General features: G+C 46.6%; 1 long non-coding RNA gene across 1 annotated transcript; it reads right to left on the reverse strand.

The window, feature by feature from the left end:
• Positions 1–1935: 1935 nt before the first annotated feature.
• Positions 1936–18199, reverse strand: LOC109323882. The gene is made up of 3 exons (XR_002104767.1): positions 17890–18199; positions 11356–11361; positions 1936–1949 (listed from the first exon to the last, which is right to left on the reverse strand). It is a non-coding gene; the product is annotated as an uncharacterized LOC109323882 (long non-coding RNA).
• Positions 18200–20730: the final 2531 nt, after the last annotated feature.

Genomic DNA, 20730 nt, shown 5'->3' on the forward strand with positions numbered 1-20730 from the left:
AGGTCCCTTCCGACTCTAGCTACTATGAAACTATGAAACTGACAAAGAGCAGATTTAGGTTAGACATCAGGAAGAACTTCTTTATGGGTAGGGTTGCAGAATCTGGAATCTGCTTCCACAGGAGGTGGTGCTTTCCCCTACCTTGGGGGTTTTTAAGAGGAGGCTAGACATGCACCTGGCTGGGGTCATTTAACCCCAGAGCTCTTTCCTGCCCATGGCAGGGGGTTGAACTCAATTTACTGATGTCCCTTCTGACCCAACATCTATGAATCTATGAATTAGTAAGTATAGATTAGTCAATTTGTTGATAATTGGCAAGAAACTAATACAAATAATTAAGTGTAAGTCTCTACAGGATAATAAGAAACAGCCAACATGTATTTGTCAAAAACAAATCATGTCACACTAATCTAATTTCCTTGTATGACAGGGAAATCCTTATGAGGGAAGTTGTAGATGTGTGATATGCCTTGATATATCATTAAGGTAAGACTTCTGACATACTCCCACATGACTTTCTCAGAAGCAGCCTAGGATAATATGGTCTAGCTGAAATTACTATAGGGTGAACAGTACTATAGGGTTGAAAAACTACTCAAATATTATTTATCAATAATTCATTGTCAAACTGGGAGTGTTGCCCTGAGGGGTCAGGCCAACTCTCTGGATCTGAATATTGCGCTGTTAGACAGGAGGGTGTGACACAATTGCACATATACAAGCACACAAATCAATCAGGTGCATACACATGCACGCTACCAGCTCAGGCATATACACATCCAAACCAGCCTAGGCACATGCATACCTGTCACCAATTCAAGCACATACACTATACAGCCCAGAAGTTAGACACAGATCACTAATTCGTATATCATGCACACAATGCCATACACACACACACACACACTAGCAACTCAGATACACGCACATTCAAAATAACTAGTTTAGGTTTATGCACACCTATCACCAGTTCAAGCCCATACACACTGCACACACCAAATTTAGACAGAATCATTTACCAGTTACCAACACCTGCACATTCAATACACATATGTGGATTACTAATTAATATAACACATACACACAATATCTATATATGTATATATATGTGTATTTTCTAATTTACACACATACCACCCACCTACCCATGCACACAAATGAGTTCCTAAGTTGGGTATTGTGATATGTATGCATGTATGTATGTGCTTGGTCTACTTGGGATACCTGGGGAAAGTTTAACGTAAGAAAGTAGAAGTGTAGGGAGTGAAAGTTACCAGGACTGGAATTAGAATTGGTAGACTACAGGGGCCTGGGCTGAAGAACTGAGGCTGGGGGGTAACTTTAGGTTGATTGATCTTAATTGATTAAAAGACAATGCCCAAAGCCTACAGGACAGGGAAGCATGCCGGCACAGAGTCTGGGACTGGAGCCAGAGCTACAGGGGAGCTGAAAAGGTAGATGGAGAGAGGAGGGAAAATGGGACTAAGGGAAAGTGTGGGTGTTAAAGAGGGGCTCTGCATGTGGGGAGCCAGAGGAAGTTGCAGGGAGTGACAGTAGGTGCTGGAAGCTGGAGAAAGGTTCCAGCTGCTGGAGAAAACTGAAGGACTGCTAAAAGGAGCTGGGAAGCTGCAGGGGCGGGGGGGAGGATTACAGAAAGTGCAGGGGAAGCCTGAAAACAGAGAGATGGACAGCAGAAAATCACAGGAAAAGCAGCAGGCAGCAGGGCAGCAGGAAAGCAGAGAAAGACAGCAGAAAGTCACAAGGAAAAGGCAGTAGGAATTGAGAGGAGATCGGGAAACTAGTGGAGAGGGTAGGGGGCTAGAGCTGAGAGAGAGAGAGAAAGAGAGAATGAAGCTGGAATTTAAGATAAGGAATTTAAGATTCAGTAAAACATAACCTGACTTGGGGTTGCAAATGACAGTGGTTTTATTGAACATGGGAGATGGTGTCTTATTGGTTCCCTTGTACCCACCCACCCACACACACACACACACACGCAAGCACACACATACAATGGCAGCAGGGGTTAGAGAGGCTTGGTGCAGGGGCTGTAGTCCACTGAACTCCAGGAGTAGAGAGAGAAACAGAGAGAGAGAGTCCAAATTGTAGGAGGAGGTGTGCAGGTAATATCTACCTATCCCAGGTTGGAACAGTGTCCTTGTCCAGTAGGTGTTGTGCAGAGGGGGGTCGCCAGCAGGGCCTTTGGGTGGATAGGTGGTTTGGCATGGTGCTGGTCCAGATGGAGAAGGCATCCCACTGGGTCTGTCTTCACTACCTCTTTTTATAGGGGCAGACCTTGTGTGACCCTAGTGACAGGAGGCATGCCCAGGCAAGGATCAGCCCCTGGTGTACTGAGCATGTGTGCTCTTTGCAGGGATGTGCAGTTTTGGGTGTCTGTAATAGTGAGAGTTGCTGGTTCTACAGGGTCTTTTGTTTTTCAAATGCTGGTCTTGTTCCTGGGTGAGATCCATGGTTCCTGGATGAATCAATGCAAGGTGATGGCCCAGTCATTACAGGCCATTCAGTAGAGGCCTGTTACCACTGTATTTCAATCATTCCCAATCACACTCATTCACTGGGGGACCAATTTACATGGGAGGGATACGTGACTCATACAGTTGCGACACAAGGGATGCCCAGGCAGAGGACACAAGATGAAGACTTGACATATAAAATGGAAACTTGACATGACTTTGGTTGACTTACAAACACAGGCCTAAACCATACAGTATCCATATGAAACAATAAAAATCAATACAAAAATGATAATAATATAATATACTACAGTAAAAATCAATACAAACCTAATAATAATAATACAATATAAAATAGTGGCTATCCAAAACCAAAAACTTGCTACCAAACTTAAAATGTTTAAAGCTTAACCTAAGTTTGAGGTCACTTATACTTATCTATAGGGAATAGAGAGGGAGAGAAAAAGTCAGAAATGGTTGGGGAAGGAGAGGGAATGCATTTTAAATTAAAGGAAAAAAGAAAAACTGGGGATTTTGCTACAGGAGGACACATCAAATGTAGTACTGCAAAGCTCTCTTCTGGGTTTGGTACTAGTCAATATTTTAATTAATTATCTGGAAGACGGAATAGAGAATATGTTTATATAATATGCAGATGACCCCAGGATGGAAGGGATTACTCGAATTTTGGAGGATAGAAATAGAATCCAAAACAATCTAGATAAATTGGAAACATTGTCTAAAATCAGTAAGACAAAATTCATTGAAAAAAAAGTACAAAGTTCTAAGGAAAAGAAGGAGATACCAAATACGAAGCAGGCATGTCTACATGTGTCCCTGCAGCCTCTTTGTTACTGTGCCATCATTTAGTACTTCCTTTTAGTACTAAATGATGGTGCAGTAACAATTAGTACTGCGCTGTGTGCACCCTGCATGATTATTTTTAGCTTCTATGTCACCAGAGTTATAAGATAAATGATAACAAATTGAAGACAGCAGGTGAATGGCAATTAACACTGCTACTGCTTCCACTACCAAATTTCCAAACCTTGGAGGAGCCCCCTGGGTCAGATAACATGGCTCTGTAGGCCAGATCTGGCCCATGAGCACCCCTGATTTAGACTGATTTAACTTTCTGTTGAAGTAGATTTCTTCCTACTATTAACACGTAGGTACTAAACAGATACTTTCTGTGGGAAAAATCCATTTCTCCAAATCTGTGCTAGCTCTCCATTGCCTTCTGTTTGGTAATTAACTCATTGATATATTGGTCCTTTCCAATGACCTCTTAGTGAGCATGTCTACACGTGTATGTGCACCTAAACTTAATGCACTTTTACTTACGGTACGTTAAGGTGATTTAGGGGTGCCTCTTCATATGGAAGTGCTAATGCGCATTAAGGCACATTAAATTTAGGCATGAATAGCTAAGTCACATTAGCACATGTGCAAACATGCTAATGTGCATTAATGTGGTGTGTATCCATTGATGCACACGATATTAATGCGTATTAGCCTGTCTACACATGCGTTAATATGACTTAGCTATTGGCACCTAAATTTGATACCTGATTTATGCAGGTATCAAATGTAGGCTCAAAGAGCCTTAACTCACCATTTTTAGGGCACATTAAGGGCATGCACATATAGACACCCACCCTTAATGCCCCTTAAAAATGGGGATTTTAGGCTAAGCCTGCTTAAAAAAGACATGTGTAGACATGCCCATTGATGCATATTTCTATCCTAATAAATTTGCGGTTGCATCCTAGCTCATACTCACATCTGTTTGCAGTTATTTGTAGTATTAAGGTAGTATTAAGGTCTCTGAAGTACAGTTTTATCAAGAACAATGTATTATTGTACCAGAAGGATGAGATGTTAAAAATAATGTTAAGGGTTGTATAGCAATACATATATTCAAATACAGTCAGGAGAGGACTGATACCTGTACTGCTGTGTGTCTTTGTTAGGAACAGAACCTGAAGAAATTTGATGCATTAGGTGAAATCATTAAATGTCTTATAATTCTCTTTTAAATACAAACTTTTTCAAAACCTCCCAATTTCTCTCTCTCTTTCCCTCTCTCCCTTTCTCTTCTATATAACTGCACTTTATAGTAATGTGTGTGTGTGTCTGTGTTTTGCCCTTTGGAATAAGAATCAAGGCCTAAAATGACAGTCAGTCCATTTATTCAAATTTAAAATATTAAGACATACCTATATAAAGTTTTAGTTGCTCTAACACAGTGAAGACTTAGCCATTGGTCATGAAAGTATTGTGGGTGTGATTCAAGGACAGCTCTGAGCATGGGGCAGAAAGAGGATATCTGCCGGTTCTAGGCTGCTCCTTGTGCAATAGCTTTAATGTAACAAGCAGCACAGCGCTGCCTTAGAGTGGTGCTGCATCCAGCCTGATTAGTAGGGGTATGCAAAGCAGGCCCTATTCAACTTGGATTTGGCCCGAATCAGGGACAGAGATTTAATTCGTTGATTCAGATCACTATCCCTGATAAGATCCAGCTGAACCTGAAGATTTGATGCTGCTTCAGAGAATCAGCTATTTGGACATAAACACAGCTTTAAAAGTTTTTTCTACATTCCTCAAAGTACCAGTGTGGCTTGTGAATGCTGTGATGCTGGGGCAGATGGAGCATCCCACAGGAGTGTGGCAGGGGGCTCTCCATGTGCTCTGTGGCAAACTCGGAAGTGGACCACAAGTACTTCCAGTTCACTTCTGGGTCTGCTGGGGAGTGCAGTGGGGGCCTCCTTCCTGCGCCCCCCTCAGCTCAGTGATTGGCCGCAGGGGGACTTTGAGTGCCCCCCCAGACCTAGGAGGTACCAGTTGCTGAGCGGGGGGGGGTGCAGGGCCCCCCCACAGCATGCTCCCCAGTGGACCCAGTAGTGGACCAGAAGTGCTTCTTGTCCACTTCCAGGTCTGCTGCCGAGCACGCTGGGGAGCCTCCTGCATGGCTGTGGGACACTCATCATCCACGAGCTGTGCTGGTACCTTGAGGTAGATAGAAAAAACATTTAAAGCTGTGTTTATGTCCAAATCACCAAATCTTTCCAAATCTCTCTGAATTGATTTGGAGGGTTCCGATTCGATTCAGAGAGATTAAAGGGTCCTCTGATTTGATTCAGATTCTGAGATTTGGCCACTGAATTGGGCCGAATCTCCCCTGAATCAAATCAGGGACCGAAGCTTTGCACAGCCCTACTGATTAGCTCTGCTGAAGCACTCTGAGATCAGCTGGACATCAAGAATGATGGTATATTAGACAACAAAGGGATAGACTGTTATGCATCATGGGCTAGGGCATAAAGAGATACACTGAGGTGCGGGAACACCTTGGGTAAAATGGATTATTTGACTGTGCAGGTGAGCAGTGGGAGAGGTTAAGAAACACTGTTCAAACATATAATTAACAGTATAATAAAATCCCAACATCAATGAAGTAATCATTTCATTAGGAACAAATCAGCCAGCCAGCCATCTACAGAATCTCTCCCCTGTACCTTCATCATTATAAAATGCATATTCTCAACTCTCCCCAAAATGTCTATCAAACAAATGCATGTCTACAAAACCACCAAAAACATTGTGTTTCAGGTCAGAAAGGTAGACCATTCCAGAGTCAAACAAAACACCATGCCATTTGATCCCTCATTTTTTATAATGAAAAGGCAATACCTTGAGCTCCTGTGGCAACTGAAGCCTCAGTTTGGTAGAGTGATTTTTTTTGAGGGAAATGCTGCTTGTTCAGAGTATGAATCACTGGAAAATGTCTTTATTCCTGACATTGAATAAATACTGAACAACTGTTCTAACTAATGCTATATATTTCAAATTATTTTTTTGCTACATGGAATATTTGAAATTGCAGTGTAAGTCTGGGTTAGAAATGTTTAACTTTAGCATTGAAAGTTCATTTGGATAATGTATTGCCTTTTACTAAAAGTTCTGGGTTCAGGACCAAATCTTAATTAAAGCCCCTCTCCCTACTTAAAAGCATACCTCTCTGTAGCTACTAAGGGTAATGATTGTATTTGCTTATATGTCTGTGTACCCCCTCTCCAAATGAAGGGATCAGAGCAGGTGCACAAGTGCTGTGGGATAGAGCAGAGCCAGATAACCAATGGAGACTTAATCATATACCTTTTCATGAGAAAAACAGTAGTGGGAACATAAAATGTATAAACCAGGTGGTATAGGGGACATTGCAATGCCCCAAGGGGCATAAAGGTTAGGCACTTATAATTGTAGACATATTCATCCAGTTGACAAAAGACAGGTTTAACAAAATACAAAACACAAACAGCAGAACAAACAATACTGGTTGGTGAAATATAAACTGCAAAAATACAAAACATCAAATAACAAGAAATATAGGGCCTAGGTACCTGGGTGAGGGGAAAGAGGGAAAACACAATGACCCCTTTCCACTGCAACAAGACTTACTCTGTGTCACTTCACTAACCCAAATCATCCCAACTGTTATTTGAACTCAGATCTCCTTTGTGGTACACAGAAACTGTGCCACACAGCTACCAGTGCTGGCATTATGCCCATCTGCTAGCAGTTTTGACCTTCCAGGAGCCCCTGCCTCATGTCAAGCTTCTTAATCTCTTGCTGGAGGAGCTGGAAGCAGAGCTGGGTCACTGTTCAGCTTCTTGCTGCAGCTGGGGAACCTCTCCTGCTGGATGCAGCCTCTTGCAGGAGATCCTGGAGCCCAGCGGGGAGCCTCTCCTGCTGGCCACACACCGCGCTGCAGAGGGTCCAACTGCTGCCTGCAGATCCCACTCCTTCAGGTTCTTCTAGGGCAACTGCTCCCACCCTGCTGGCACAGCTCTTGCCAGCTCCTTGAAACTCCTTCCTTGTGATCCCTCACTGGTCTCCTCTGAGTCAGCTGCGCTGCCCCTTTTATCCCCCTCCAGGTGACCCAAGGGGCCAATCAGGGGACATGGAGAGTGAGTTTCTGGGGCTTGATTGGTGAGGAAAGGGAATTCCAAGCCCTCCAATCATCTTTTACCTTTTCAAAACCCCTGGGCCAAATCATTACCAGCTAGCGTCATACCGTCATATCTGTATTTTTAAGAATAATATAGCCATACCATGGTTTTAATATAAAAGGAAAGTTGAACATGTTTTTCTGTAAGAATAATTAGTAGTTTGTTTTTTAAAAATGCCCAGTCTGGGCCCATCTGGAATAGCCAGTTGTCCTCCATTCTTTTAGGCAGCACTGCCTCAGTAAGAAGCATATAGGCCGTTGCAAAATAGGTTGGGTTTGAGTCATATGGGGCACTTACACACATGCGGAGAGCCTGCTCCGATGGGCTGGAAATGCAGTGTGTTGGAGCAGACTTGATGAATCAGATCTGCCGGAGCAAGTATAGTGATGCAGTCTGCTAGCCTTGAGCATCATGTGTATCAGTGGCACAGTTCATCTCCACACTGAGAAAATGGTGGCAGTGCATTTAAAAAAAAACACATGCAATGTACTTTCGTTCAAAGCACCCCACTGCCATTTTCTCAGTGTGGGGACATGCTGTGCCACTGATGCATGTGACACACAGGTGCTTTAAATCAGCGCAGTTCGCTAATTAAAAGTGCCCAGCGCCGCATCAGAAACAAATGTAAAAATGCCCATAGTTTTTTCCTTGTTAATGCACTGTTTTTCAGAAAGCCTTAAAATGTACATATCAAGTAGAATTCATTTTAAAAAATTATATCTAGGTACTTAATAGGGAAGTTGGACACCATGTGTTACAATATTAATTATCAGAAAAGAGTCAAATAATGTTTGTGGCTGTCAGAGGTTTGTTATATTACATATTACATGTTCATAGATGTCATAGACTGTAAAGGCTGGAAGGGACCTCGGAAGATCATCGAGTCCAGCCCCCTGCCCAAAGGGCAGGAGTTCAGCTGGGGTCATAGGATTCCAGTAAGATAAGCATCCAGTTTGCTCTTGAAGGTGTTCAGTGTGGGTGCTTGAACTACCTCCAGTAGCTATTCCAGACTTGGGGGCTCAGACAGTAAAGAAATTCTTCCTTATGTCCAGCCTGAAATGGTCTTGATGGAGTTTATAACCGTTTGACTTTGTCATCCCTTGGGGTGCTCTGGTGAACAATCATTCCTCCAGATCCTGGAGAACACCCATGATAAACTTATAGGTGGCCATAAGATCACCCCTGAGCCTGTGCTTTTCCAGGCTAAAGAGCCCTATAGCAATGATGAATTGCACTATCCTCACCATGAACATTTGATTTTAAAAAAGAAAAAAAAAAGTACTTCTGATGGGCTAGAGACAGAAGTTACATATAAACTGGTTTAAGTCATCAGAAACGAGAATAAACTTGTATCAGAACAGAAGTTTAGTGCACATAAACCAGTTCCAAAATGGCTGAAACTGGTTTAAGATAAACCTGGTTGAATGTAGTATCAGTGTGTGAAGTCTCAACAGGGCTGAGAGTAAATTTTCTCCTTTTATGTCCACTAAAAATCTTGGCTGTTTAGAATCCCTAACCTAATAAAACAATATTACAGTCTTGTGTTAGGAATGTAATTCAGTCATTTCAGTACTTCCTGTCTCTGCCTCTATGGACTAGTAAACTTGACTTCAACAATATGGCCACATTGGCCTAGTTTGTTTACCAGTATTATATTGTTTTTCTTTCTTTTGAGCACTATGAGTCATTTCCTTAAATCTTTTTAGTTTTGCTGTAGAAGTTTAGGATAGTAGGAATTGCCAATCCTCCCCATCTTCACTTCCGGTTTTAATTCTCTTGAGTGCTAGAGCCAGTTATATCCAATGCATTTGTGTTGAAATAAATACCTGCAGCCATTTTTTTCAGCTGATAAACTGAACTCCACTGATAACAAAGTTTCTTTGAAACTATACAAATGTATGCTAGTTGAGGATATGGGCTTTGGTATATTTGAATATTGTTTCCCGTATATTTAACAACATAGATCCAAAGCTAAACTGGGGGAAAAAACTTCAGTGCTGAATATTAATTTCCTTGACGTGCATTTTGATTGCTCAAGTATCCTTTGAACAATAAACATCTCACAGTTTGCAATACTGACACCTGATTGACACTTGTAATGCAATAACCTATTAACTAGAATGTAAGAGAAGGGTTTTTTCCCTAGTCAGCATGGAGGGAAAAAATTCCTCATCTTACATTTGTATATAAGGAAACCTCATTAAATATGTTGCCTGGCAAAAGCAGCATGGGCTCAACAGTAGAAACAAACTACGAAGCTGATTAAATGCAGCCAACACTGAGCATGACTATAAAACACACAGCCCCTGTCGGCAAACAAGTTCATGGGAACCTACCACAAAGATTTTTTTTTTTGCACAAAAAAAAATACACACACACACCTGGGGCTCTTCAGACCCATTTTGTGACTTCTGTGGTTTACTTAACAGTCCAAAACACACCTTTACAGTTACACCATCCTTATTTCCATTACAATGACCATACTACAAACAGTTGACTCTGCCAGGGCACAGCCCCATGAACTATAGAGTAAATCATGAACCTTTTGGCTTTAGACTAATATCATGCATAGGGAGCACATCTACACATGCACTTAATCCAGCCTAAGTTGACTCTGGAGTAAGCACTTTCAGGCAGGCGCTTGTCTACACATGCAGGGAACAGATTTACAGCTCTTTGAACCAAGTTTCCTGAAACCCTGTAATGTGCACCTGCCACCACCAGGAGAGAGCTCAAAGCTCCAGCTGCAGCTGCCAGCACCCAGAAGCCATCTTTAAAAGCCAGCTCTGCTCTCTGCTATTTGGCCAGCTTCTTACCTACCCAGGAGCAGCATGCCCAGCACAGGGGCAGCACACAACAGCTCTCTCCTTGCCCATTCTGCCTCCCCATGCTATGGTTGCTTCAGCCCCTGCCCCTGGCAGTAATGACCAGTGCCCCAGGCTCCTACTGGCCACCATGCTGGCCCTTCTGGCCTGCTGCACTGATTGCAACCTGGCCCATGGCTGTCTGGGCTTGCCTGGCTCCCCACCATACAGAGAACTTGTGCCAAACTGCAGCACACTGTTCTTAGGCTGCCAGTGTCACCATGCTGCTTCCTGGGATGCCAATGAGGGGCTTCAGAATGCCACTGCTGGGGCTGCTATTGCCCTCCTGGGCTTTCAGCCCCACTGCCTCTGGGCCTGCCACACCAGCCAGGACTAGTGGCTGCATGTCGTCCAACACACCTGGGACAATAAGCTGTGGCTGGAGGCCTTCTGCATGACCTGGGCCACCTTCCGCAACCTTGTGGAATAGATCCGGCCCCAGCAGAACACTGGCATGTGGCCACCTTTTGCCACAGACATCTGCCTGGCCCTTTCCCTGTTCAAGCTAGCCATGCCCACCAGCCTGCAGTATGTCAGCAACCTGCTTGGTGTGGGCAAGGGACATGCTGGGGGTCACCAAGATCCATGTGCATGATGCCCTGGTGGTGGTGGTGGGCTTCCATGCCCTGGATTTCCCCAGTGCATCAGGGTCCTCAATTAGACCCACATCCCTGTCACCTGCCTGCCCCATGGGGACTGGCCCTACTACAGCTGCAGGGGATTTACTTGGTGGTGCTCCAGGCCGTTGTGAACCACTGTAGGACCTTCACGCATGTAAGCACTGGCTGGGTGGGCAGCACCCACAACACCCATGTGTTCTGGAACTCCAGCCTGATAGGCCTAGTGGAAAGCAGCTGCTTCACCCTAGGGGTGCCAGACCTGCAGCTGGGTGCTGTGGCCATCCTGTGCGCCCCCCCTCCAATGGGAAACCCTACCTACCCACTCCTGTCCTGGCTCATGTGGCAAGATAACAGCCCCCTGGACCCCAGCCAGGCCCACTTCAACTGTTGCCTGGGCTGGACCCACACCCTGGTGGAGTGTGCCTTTGACCACCTCAAGAGCTGCTGGCACACCCTCACCATCCACCTCATGTTTGCTGAAAAAAGACTCCCCTGGGTCACCATCACAGCCTGTGTGCTGCATAACATCTGCAAGGCCTGGGGGAAGATTTTCCATGAAGCCTGGGTGGAGAAGCCACTGCACATGGAGGACACCTAGCAGTGGGAGCACCACCTGCAGTGGCAGCAGCACCGGCATCCCTCCCCGCCGCACCCAGCAAGGCCCCAGAAAAGCTGTGCACCTGCCAGTGGGGGCCAGGTTATAGGGACCACCTCCTCCAGCACTCCCTACTCTAGCTTGCCTGCACCGCTGCCCATGGACTGGCCACCCCCAACACCATGCTTACTGTAGACACAGCTCAAAAGAACAAGTTTTTATTTCTCTCACATCAACCATAAAACCCCTCCTCTCTCCCTCCCTCCTCAGCAAACAGATCCCCTCCACCATCCAACCCACCCACCAACAATAAAAAACCTTCTCACTGAAAAATATGTAAACATCTTTTGCCAGCTGTCCCATGGTGGGGGGCCATGGGGTGGGGGTGCCTAGGGGGCAGAGCCCAGGGCCAAGTAGTCGGCAGCCTGACCTCTAGCTATTTCCCTGTGGGTGCAGATGCTGTGGTGAGTGCAGCATGGAGAGTCACTCATGGGTGATGGCAGGCAGTGCTCCCCTGTCACAGGCAGGTCCCTCCCTCATAGGTGGAGTCCAGGCCCAACTGGGCTGTCCTGTGGTTCTGGCACTGCTGTAGACAACTCCAACTCCACTCCCAGCTAGGTGATGATGGACCTGCGGTGGGGGCTGGGCCAGGGCCTCCTGGCTGCTGGAGGCAGCAAAGGACCTCCTCCTAGGCCCTGGTGGGAGCCTGCTGTGGGGTGGCATGTGGCTGCCAGGGGCAGATGGGGGTACGGTCAGAAGCTGGACAGCAAGTGGCACAAACATAACCTCCAAGGCCAGAATGGTGTCCAACACCCAACGTTTGTCATCTGTGGCCTGCACTGCCCAGCCCAGAATGGCATTCTGTTCCTGCAGCACCTGAAGCTGTTCCTTCTCCAGGAGGAAAATCCTGTCCTTGGTTCTTCTCTGGTGCAGCCAGTGCATCTGCAGGGCCCCGGCTGGTGACCCTGAGGCCACATCCTGGCTGCTGTGGGTGGCCTCTTCCTCATGTGCAGCTGTGGGCCCTGCAGAGCCATGAGACAGAAGCTGTTTGTTAGAGTTTGCAACATTTCTAAAATAAGATGCTTGATACCAGGGCCCTGCGTGCTGCCCAGGCTCAGCTCAGGGGTTGTGTGTGCAAGGGTGCTCAGGGACCATGGTAAGTTGGCTGGGCAGGCCTGGGCCCAGGCAGTCACCAGCTGAGCCTCCCATCCCAACTTGTTCCTCAGGGGCTGGTGGGTCCCTCGGGGCTGGCTGCAGGCAACCTTCCTTCCCCACCCCATTCCCAGGGCAGGACAGGACAGGCAGCATTGCTGGTCCAGAACCTGATCCTTCTCTCTCCTCCTGCAGGCCAGCTGTTCTCCTTAGCTGCCACCCAGCCCATGGCACCCAGGCTCGGGGGACATGAGGATCTCAGATGTCTGGGATGAGGAGATAACCTTGCCCCCTCCCTCCCCACAGAGGACCTTTACAGGGAGGTGCCCTGAGGCCAGCTCCTCAGCATGCCAGTGCTGCACCCTGAGTGTGCCCCTGGTGCATATCACAGGTGGTATGTGAGGAGCTGTTTACGCAGACAGAGCTGTGCTTGGCCTATTATGCCCTGCTGCTGCTAACTGCTATGGTGCCCTGGGTACACCTGTGCACCTGATACAGGACTCTGAGCCACAAAAGCATCGTGGACAATCTCAGGCTGCCCTGCAACTTTCATCACCACCTGGAGGGCTTCCTGTGGCTGCACCATACGTCCCTGTCCTTCACAGCCAAGAAGAACAATGCTGCTGGCATTGACACATTCCTCATCATGTGAGAAGCTCATGCCTGCTAAGCTGTGGGGCCAGAGGCTGCTCAGTAAAGTTCTGCACTGTTTCCTGCCTACCTATGTGCTGTGGGGTGGAACACAGGGCCAGGGCAGTGCAGGTGGGCAGGGGCAGGGGCAAGGAGGGTCCTCCAATGACATGTCACCAGAGGTGCCAGGCCAGGCCAGGGGCTTGGGCAGGCAGTCCATGTTGTAGATAGCATGGCTGAGGTCTGGGTCCTGGGCTACAAGAATAGTGTTCAGGTGCTACATAAGGGGCATGGACCTGTCGGTATGGTCAGACAGACGATTGTGGTCAGTCACAGTGACCCATTGTGCTTGCAGGGCCTTGACTTTTATGTGGCACTGTTGCACTGAGTGGTCATGCTTGCGCTTCAGCATGAGGTCTGAAAGTGCCTCATGTATGTGGGCATTGGAGCACTCACCCCAGTCAAACTGGCACTGCACTTCTTCCTCACTCCACAGCACCAAGATATCACCTGTCTCCACCTTGGTCCAGGTGGGACCCTGGATGGACGGCATGCGTGTGGGCACGTGTGTGGGCATGGGTGTGGGCACAGATGTGGGCATGGGCCTGGATGAGAAGGATGAGGCCATGGTGGGTCCCACACCAGCTCTCTGGGCACCCATATGGCTGTTCCAGTGCTGCCAGGCCTGGGCAGAGTCCAAGTCTTGGTAGCCTCTCTTAAGGATAAGAAGTCTTTTGCTTTAGTAGCTGTGATGAATAGGTGAATGTCAGATATCTTTTTTGCCTCATTTCTCTCTGTTGCCAGAGGTCATAATTTTGTTGTATTTGTCTTTGAAAAGAGATCATAGTAAATTTTCCAAGAACAGAGAAAGACCAAAAACATCTTAACTAAAACAAGGGTTATAAGAAAATTGAGAGGAAATCAAACTAAATCAAAGATAACAATACCAAACATACCTCAGTCTAAGATTGAGCATATCCTAGTCTAATTAAATAAAATCTTCATTTTTCAGAGGAAGTAATTAATTGCATGAAACTGATCATTTTCTTAGCCTATCCTTGAATTGATTCTTTACTGCCATGTACATTCTAACTTTAAACGTGCTTTGTGTGGCCAAAGAGGACATAAAGTGCCGTAGTTAGTGAAATGACTAGAGAATACTGGCTTGGTAGCGTTTTACCATTATGAGTACAAATGACTGCATAAGATCCAGGGTGGTGGAGAATCAGACTCCTGATTTTAAGTTGTCAGAATCTCCACTCTTCTTTGACAATATAGTGGCCTTACCTATTTTGTGACAGTGTTTAGTCCTTGGGATAATGGGATTGAGTATATTCTATCCACCCAAATCTGCTGATGCTCTCAAGACGTGCAAGTCTGCAAGTGAGGTGCCTCTGGGCTTTTCCTAAGTACCCACTCTCAAGCTCAAGAGCAAAGTACTGGGGACAACCCTGGAGTAGCCTTATGGACAAACTTCCAGGTCTGAATCATGTTAGTAGACTCAGTTAGGTGGATGTACTGAGCCCTGTGTTCCCCAGGATGCACTGATGTTACAGTATAAACAAATCCTGCATGACCTCCTAACCTGAGACATTGTGTGACTATGTTCACATTAGTCTCTGCTCTCCAGGATCCTACCAGTCTCTATTGTCTGCTTCCCATCAGGGATGGCACTTATGTTTTGGGGTCCTGTGAAAAGGTTTGGTTTTGAGTCCCTAATTATTGCCATTTACTATGATATAATGAATCCTAAAACATAACCAAACTACAGCAGTACCCATAACCAGCTTGAGACCTCATGCAAACACAGTTTGCATTGCCCTCGCATCACACCTGCTCCCCCTAAAATGAGGGGGGGAGGTCAGATGAGGGGCACAGGATCAGTCCACAGGCCAGATGCACAGCACAGTTCTGACCCCAGGGGCTGAATCAGGCCCACAATGTTCTTCCCCTGCCCTCCACATTCAGTGGTGGTAACAGCCTCAGCAGTCACTCTGGGACTGTGCCACATGTCATTGGCAATGTGTAGGGGATGCACATGGGTGCACGTGCACCCCCTGAGCGTGGTGGTGCACCCCTCATGAAAAGGTACTGCCAATAGTGTTGGTGGTGCCTGGTCGCCACTCGCCACCCCTGCTGCTCCCGCTGTTGACACGGCTGGTGGCATCTAAGGGCAGTCAGTAATTGCCATTGGCTGCCACTGATGCTGCTGGCAGCATTTTTGGGTGGTTGTCAACCCCTGGTTATCGCTTACCCCCTCACCCCGCCATCGCTGACAGTGCTGGTGGCATCTGCGGGAGCTCCCTGCTTACCACCACTGCGCTCCCGCTGCTGCTAATGCCACCATGCCCCCCCAGCCACCAGGAGCATACATCATTCATGCCACATTTGGCACACACTTCAGTTGAAGTAGGAAGCAAGCTGCCCACAACATCTGCTCCAGCCAGTCAGGGGCAGGTGCTGTATGCAGTGCAGGTTCCCAACTGGGTGGAGCAGCACTGCATGTAGTGCAGCCCCAAGTCAGTCAGAGCAGGTGCTGGCATGTGTGGGACCCACAGACCACCCCCCCACTCCTCTCTGCATGCTGGATTAAGTGCCCATTCTGGCCAGTCCAGAGCAATGCTGTATGTGGCACCCAGTCTGGGACCCAAATTGCACCCGGTTACTGTCCTCAGCCAGCTGGAGTAGGTACTGTGTGCAGCTCATGTGTTGAAGTGCGCATTGTGTTAGATCCAGCATGTGAGTGGTGGGGTCCTGAAACCTGTCACATATAGTACACCCTGCATGAGAGCTGCCTGCAGCTTGGTTCCTGGATCGAGCACTATGGGTAGCTCATGTCCTGGGCCCTGTGTGCAGGGGTGGTCTAGCATGCACCATGTGTGGGTTACCTGGAAACCCAGAGCCAGCACTAAGGGCCTGATCATGTGGCTCCCTAGGCTAGATTCAGCCATTGGGCCATATTTTGGCAGTCCAACTCTAAAACAATGGGCCCAAATAGAATGAGTTACTGCAAAATCCTCAGTAATTTATCTGGCTGCTTACTCTGTAAGATTCAGAGCAGCCAGCATTTTGGGAAAACCCTTCTGGCACAGCTCCTGAAAGATCGTGACTGCCTAAGGTTGAGAGGAGCTGGATTGGGTTGGGGCAAGGGGTGATAGCATCAAGGAAAAGAAAAAGCAATTTAATCAACTTGGGAAATTAACAAAGCGGCATTTTGAAGTATAAGCATATTCCTAGCAACAAGATTAACAGCTGAATGTTTGATCTATATGTTAAATATTTATGAGGAATCTAAAGAAAGTATTCTAATTAGAATAGTCTTTCTTTCCCATAAAGGGATGGAAGGTGGGAATTACCACCAAGGAGGAGTACTCAGCACTTGTCCATACCTGCAGGGAGTGGATCAGGAAAGCCAAAGCTGCAACCAAGCTCCATTTTGCTTCACATATCAAGGATAACAAAAAGTCCTTTTTCAGATATGTAGGGTGTTGGAAAAAAAGCAAGGGTAACGTTGGACACCTGCTGAATCAAGTGGGACAGCTGATAACTGACACCCAGGAAAAAGCCAACCTGCTTAATGGCTACTTTGTATCAGTCTTTCATCAGTCCAATGTTACCAGATTTGCCCATCACTTTGGGGTGTGCTCATTTATTAGGGATACATTTCTAGGGTCTTAGTAATTCTATCAATGTGTTGCTTGTGTTGCTTGCGTTTCTATACAGAGCTGTATCTCTCCCTTCTGCAAGTCCTCACACCCAATGGAGCTATCTTGCGGGACTCAGTTTCAATGAGGCTGGGTTCCTCCAGTCACCAAACCAGTCATACACACAACCACACACAGATTAACGTGACATGCCTGACCTCGGGTTGATCAGCATGGACAGGCTGACATCCTCATATGCCAAGAATCAGTTCATCAGAGGAACAATAAACTGCAGTCAGACACAAGCACACAGGTAAGCAGAATACCTCTGAATCCAGCTGAGTGTCCAGCTGACATTCTCATGGGACAGCATTCAGTCCATTAGGGCACATCTGAGCCAAACTGGGTTAATCAGCCTGTACAAGCTGATCCCCATATGTGTTTCAGACTCAGCACGTCCCAATCTTTAGCCTCTTGATGAGCAGACCCCACAGTATTTTTGGGCTTCACAGGGATCTTTAGCTTAGGTAAAAGAAGCATTGCTGCAGAGCAAGTGTGGAAGGAGAAGTAGAGAAGGAGAAATATACCCAGTTACTACCAGTTTGACTATAAAACTTATTTATTGCTAAGTATATGAAATATATAATGGCACTAGTAGTAACAGACATGCAAAGGAAAACAAACACAAACAGTTACAATATTACCTCTGTGTCTAGACGGAAAAGAGGAAAAAAGAGAGTGAGCGAGCGCCAGAATCTCACCAGTCCAAGGCACTCAGGTTGCAAAGCTGACAGGTAAAGTTCTTAGCACAATCCTTGAAGGGAGATGATCTGTTTCTTCCAGCATCCCGAGAACAACAGTGGGTGGCATGACAGAAAGTTCTCCCCTTGAAGCACACACACACTGTTGCTTTTTTACCAATTTTTGTACCCTAAGTTCAGCTTCTACAAAGCATTCTTAATAGTGTAAATCATTGTCCTTTCTATTGACAAGGGGTTATCTGGTTTGGAACATCTCAAGAAACTGATTGATAATCAGAAAAAACATAAGGTTAGGGAGTAACCAAACACTTAGAAGCCAGCTTGAAATTCATATGGATAGCAGATATACTGATGAGAACTCATGGTTTCTTCAAAAACAACAGATAGCTTGCAGCATCAAGGTTTTGGATTTTTACTTGTTGTGAACACATCTCAGCTTAGCATGACTTTTCCAGATCTTACTATAGTCTTTTGACAAACTTAAGGCAATTATTGGAGTGTTCATAACCTTTGCGGGGGGGAGGACTTCCACCAGTCATCCCGGGAAAAGTATGACAACACTTGTGGTCAGGGCTCCAATGGTCTGTAGGCTGTAATGAACCCATTATCTTCGTTCAAATGTTGCCCATACCACCTCTGACTCAGCCTCTTGCCTCAGCATTCCCTAACCCAGCAACCAAGTTTTAGTCAATCAGGTTTAAATAGGCCTCCCATAGTGGGACCAGGGAATGTACGACCCAAGATGCCTAGTAAACTTTACTTCGTCTTAGTTTTGGTGTGTGTGTAGGGGGGAAGAAAGGGGGGAAGTCCTTTGTAAATCCAGATTAGAACTGGTCTGATAAATGCTGAGTTGGGTGTGTGTAAGTGTGGGTTGATTAGCATTTGGAGCACAGATTCCCCATCATGCAGTGCTCCCCTGCTTCTCTGATCCCAGAATTCACTGTGGTCTCTGCTCCGGGCATTCTGTTCTTCATTTCCCATGTAAATTAATGGTCATCTGGTTCCATCTTGGATGCAAATGAGACCTAGGGCAGTTGTTTCACTCTTGTCATCCTTATCTGGAGGGCTTTAGGCGCGTCTCCTACTGCATCTTAATCAGTTTTGTTTAAGGGGGGTAAGGGGGGAGAATTCTTTGTGAGTCAGACAGTTTGCGTCCTGTGTCAGGGTTCCCCAAGATTATGGAGCTGAGTAGTAACACCAATGCGACTGCCCTGCCTATCAAGACACAGGATGGCCAGGGTGAGGGCATATTTATACCCAGCAGCAGTGATGATCTAGTAAAAGGATCACCTTGAGAGGCTGGACAACTTCAAGTCAACTGGTTCTGACATATTACACCCTAGGGAACTCAAGGAGCTGGCAGGTATCATAGCAAAACCATTGACAAAAATATTTGAAAATTTGTGGTGCTCAGGTGAAGTACCTGAAGACTGGAAGAAGGCCAATGTGGTACCCATCTTCAAGAAGGGCAGAAAGTAAATCCTGGGAATTACAGGCCAATCAGCTTGACCTTAATTCCTAGTAAGATTCTCAAGAAAATGATCAAGGACACCCTTCTGGATAAGTTGGGTGAAGGCAACAAGCCAGCATGGGTTTGTCACGGATAGGTCTTGCCTGACCAATCTCATCTCCTTCTATGACCAGGTGACATATCACCTGGACAAGGGAGAAGTGACTGATGTCATATACCTGGACTTTAAAAAAGCCTTTGATCTGGTGTCCCATAACCTCCTCATGAAAAAATTGGACAACTGTGGCCTTGACTACACCACAGTCCAATGGCTGGGAAACTGGCTCTGAGGTCGAACCCAGAGAGTAGTGGTCGATGGCTGAGAGTCATTATGGTGCTCCATGACCAGTGGTGTCCCCCAAGGCTCTGCCCTTGGAGCGGTTCTCTTTAACATCTTTATCAACTAATGTGGATATTGGTGTCAGAAGTACACTGGCTAAGTTCACTGATGACACTAAATTTTGGGGCATAGTGTCCACACCTGAGGATAGGCTAGTAATTCAGGACGACTTGGATAAGCTTAGTAAGTGTGTGGACACAAACCTAATGATGTCTGTAACAGGGAAAATACAAGAGACGGACCCCAAAGGGTCAAAGAGGACCCCTGAGAGCCGGCACACCCCAGGGGAGACACAACAAAGGGAAAAACAAACAAAAACTCCTTACCTGCAACAGGAACTGTGGCAGGACCAGAAGCGGTGGTGGGACCCATGCGGCTTGTTAGCCGCGTTTTTTTTAAACGTTCAGCCAGCTGGTGAGAGGAGGGAGGAGAGCCAGCACAGGGAAATAAGAAGGTGGCCAGTGAGGCAGAGGGGGAGAGGAGGCTGAGAAGGAACACAGGAGAAGTATCCCCAGGACCCCTCTCGGAGGAAGAAGCAGGCAAGAACACCTCCCACAGGGTAGGAGGTTGTCCCGGAGATCCTCAAGAGAGGGACACCGTTGCCAGATCAAGGGAAAAGGAGATGGTCAGGCTGCATGTGAAAATAGTACCCCGGGAAGAGGCTCCAGAGACCAGACGAGCGAGTAAGGTACTCTGGTGAGAAAAACCCTGGAGAAAAGAGGGATCCAAGGGACGCAAGTGGGATCCTCATAGGCATTAGCCCGGCCCTGGGGATCTTCCCAAGAGGGAGGCGAATGACCATGACACCAGCTGAGGCTGCTAAGAATAGAATTGAAGACCCTTCAGAGGAAAATCAATAGTCCGTGCTGGGAGGGACGTCGAGGGTCGGTTTAATGTATTTTGCACTAAGAAAGAAGGAAAAGGGGAAGGTGGCACCGAGGGAATAGCTTGTGGTGGGACCACACGATTTAGGGCATGCTATTACTAAGTTGCCTGAGGGTAGTAATTAGAGGATCATGGGAGTTGTAGAAAACTTTTGTTGTTAGTTTCCTTTTTTTTCTCTGTTGCTGTTTCCGCTTTTGGGAAAAGAGCAGGACGTAGGACAACAGAAAGTCGAGAGCTCACCCG

This window comes from Crocodylus porosus, unplaced genomic scaffold (assembly GCF_001723895.1).
Source record: "Crocodylus porosus isolate Cpor-Errol unplaced genomic scaffold, CroPor_comp1, whole genome shotgun sequence".
NCBI lineage: Eukaryota > Metazoa > Chordata > Crocodylia > Crocodylidae > Crocodylus > Crocodylus porosus.